Source organism: Psammomys obesus, unplaced genomic scaffold (genome assembly GCF_907164565.1).
Source record: "Psammomys obesus unplaced genomic scaffold, mPsaObe1.curated_primary_1811, whole genome shotgun sequence".
Classification (NCBI taxonomy): Eukaryota; Metazoa; Chordata; class Mammalia; order Rodentia; family Muridae; genus Psammomys; species Psammomys obesus.
In genome coordinates this window covers 36,440,864-36,444,179 of record NW_026593286.1, presented here as the reverse complement: position 1 = coordinate 36,444,179, position 3,316 = coordinate 36,440,864, and the positions used below count along the sequence as shown (strand labels likewise).

Sequence of the window (3,316 nt, the reverse complement as noted above, 5' to 3'; positions counted from 1 at the left end):
TCTGAAAAAACCGGAAAGGGTGAGTTTATTCAGCAGTTAAGTTTCTGAGGCTGAAAACATTCTATGCCTAGGCTAGCAAACAAAGGCTGGAAGCTGAAGCCTTCATGACGATCTGGGCTTGCAGAAGATTGGATTGTACAAAGGCTAGAAGCTTCTAGGCCTAAGCCTAGGAACATTTAGATAGGAATGCTCTGGGCTTGGCCCAGGCCATGTGTTAGTAAAGCTTCGGTAGGGCTCTCATCTCACCCCATTATCTAAGGAAATAGAAACATTTACAGTGCCGTCTACTCTGCTCCTGACTGATATAAGAACAACACCACTAACAAGATGTCTCTTTGCCCATTGCCAGGGACAAGAATCTATGTTCAGTAAAAGAAAAAATAAATAAAAGCTTTGTATCAATGAGTAATAATAGGGAAAAGACTGGTTCTATAATAAAAACCTCCAAAACTGATTCAGTCACTGCTAAGGGACATTGTTTCAGAAAGTTGAAGTGTCAAGGCAAGGGTCTGTGAGCAAGAAGCAGAACAAGCAAGGGGAGGGGAACAAAGGGAAACCATCTCCTCCTTTCAGCTGCCCTCCGGTCTCCTGGCGTAAGTCACAAGCAGAGAGCTCGTAAAGCAGAGATGGAGCTTGGAGACTCCCCCACCCCCACCCCCGGCAAACAGGAACCAGATACAAAGTCAAGAAAAAGGGTTAAATAATTAAGGCATCAGTCAGACTTCAAAATCTGACAGGCAATATTTTGTACCAGTACACGTGTTTTGGTAAAACTAAGAGGAGATGCAGGTGATGGGAAGCACAAAATTCTGAACAGAGATGACATCCGAGGGATCGCAAGGGAACCGTTAGCGTTTTATTTCCAAGCTGCATGGTGCATTCCAGATTTTTTATTAATATCTTCCAGGTATTTCAAAGGACTGAAATAGTTCATGAAAAATATAGCCAAGGAGTTGAATTCAGTCCTTTACAGAGAGGGAGAGAACATGATATCTTATAGAGGACAGCATTTACAGTCGGGAAGGGATAACCTACTAGATAACAGTTTCAGAACAAGAGGGTGCTCTGACCTTGTACCAAATGGCAGCGCTTCAAATTTCCTGCAGATTGACATTCCTTCTTGGGAAGAGAACATTCAAATCGTCCATGAAGTCCCCATCTGCTTGTGTGAGAACATCTGCAGAGATGTGGACTCTCCTAAATTAAGTGGCAGTAATGCATCTACTAATTAAATTACCCTCTCAATGTGCCACTAGGCTCAGCTTTGAAATGGCAATTGTATTCAGATGTTTAAAATAGAGCCACATCAAGACTCATTCTACATTTGTAACTCTCACCTAAGATTGAAAATATTTATTTCTATAGCAGATTTACTTGCTGACAAGCCTGTTTTGGTTTCTTTTGATTGTATTTTAAAGGACTAAATTTATCGCATTTTATGGAAGTCTTATAACGATCCCCAAACAAATGTCAACACACTGCCATAAAGCAGTTTGTATCAGAAGCATTACTATAATCTTTAAATGCTTTTGTTGAGCAACTATTGTCCTTATTTTCCTGACCAGGCATTATGAGAGAGATATCTCCCAACTCCCACGAATCTCTAGGAGAAAGTAATTACATCTTCCAAACAGCTTAGTGGTGCCTACCATTTGATTTTGCTGAGCCCACAAACGCTGAAGTGCAGGAAGATCGATAAGGACACTTGTAGACACTTGTAGTCATGAGTGGAAAAGCGGGGGCGATGCAGGAAGGGATCACAGAAGTTCTCCCATTAAACTCTCTTCAGAAAGTCTTCAGTATTTTACAACTGCAGAACCAGAAGTAATGTTCTAGGAATTAATCCAGTGATGTTTCCGACTATTATGTTTCAAATTCCAAAAGTGTTTCAGATCAGCTGGGAATGCTGGTGAGTTGATACAGGCTTGCCTAGCATAGAACAGATCCCTGAGTTCAATCACAACACCACCGAAACTGAGTACCAGACATGGGGGCACATGGTCATCATCCCTGGACTCAGGTACAGGCAGGATGACCGGGAATTCAAAGTCATCCTCACGCACATAGTGAGCTTCAGGCCAGCCTAGAATACGTACAAAGGAATACATACAGATGCAGACACAAAATATGTCTCAAATCATATGTTAGATTTTGTAGAAAGATTATAAAAACTTGAATATGACTTTGAAATACACTGTTTGGAAAATCAAAATACCAAAGTTCTTAAGGGAATCTTTATGACATTTTATTCTTATTTATCTTAGTCGATTGTTTTTAATTTTCCATCCATGCAATATCATGTCAGTCACATAGCAGATAGTTAATAAACATTGCTGATTCAAATGTCATTTGCTAACATTTGCACAGACACTGACTCAGATGTTGTTTCTCAAAAAAAAAAAATTATTTTGTGATTTGTCATCATGATAACCATTTAAATATTTGGGTGGGAAAGAGACTTTTTTATTTGTGAATTCAGTCTTTATACAAGTAAATAGTGTTTGGTTCAGTAATCATGCTTGGATTCTAAATATTTCGGGAGATGGCGTGATTTTAATACTTAGTAATTGGTACAAGGAAGGCTGGTTCATCCCTGGACTAAAACTGATCTAGGGGTAGAATTGATAATGTACTGATCACAAAGAGAGGTTATAGTGATAGAAGACTGAGTATTTAACATGTAAATGTTACTAGACATTCCTAGACTTAAAACACCATGCTTTGAGCTACCTCTTATTTTATTCTCAATAAATTTAAGTAATATTGGAAATTATACTTTTTTTCTGTTGAGAAAATGGTGGCTTAAAAAGATTGAGAGACATCTCCAAAAATTAGTTAGGAGCAATTAAAATGGGGCACAGACTTGAAACTACATAGAAAAAAATCTTTTCAAAAGTAAAAACTAGAGCATGTGGGAATATATAAAGATTGTCTTTGGTAATATGGGCAATAGAGTCATATATGTTATTTCACAGCTAAACATAGCTAAGGGGTGATCTTGTCATCAGAAACAAGAATAGACTGAAGTTTACTCCATTGTTTCTCCTTTAAACATGGGTAGCAGCAACATCTAATTAGTTTTTATAAGGTTAAAGTAGTATCTCACATCAAAATGATAGAATCCATTTTATCCATGTTCCGATTAGTCTGGGGACAGGTCTGTAGACTTATTTGTTGTTGTATGAGACTTCTCTTGGGGCAGCATGAGCCAACAATGGATATAGTTGATTTCCATCAACAATACAACAAAGTAGCCAGTCAACAGTGACCAACTTAGCAAACCAATGAGTACACTGAAGTTACTCACCAGGTCCAG

General features: G+C 38.4%; 1 pseudogene; it reads right to left on the bottom strand.

The window, feature by feature from the left end:
• Positions 1-275: 275 nt before the first annotated feature.
• Positions 276-354, bottom strand: LOC129684087 (small nucleolar RNA SNORA48; annotated as a pseudogene).
• Positions 355-3,316: the final 2,962 nt, after the last annotated feature.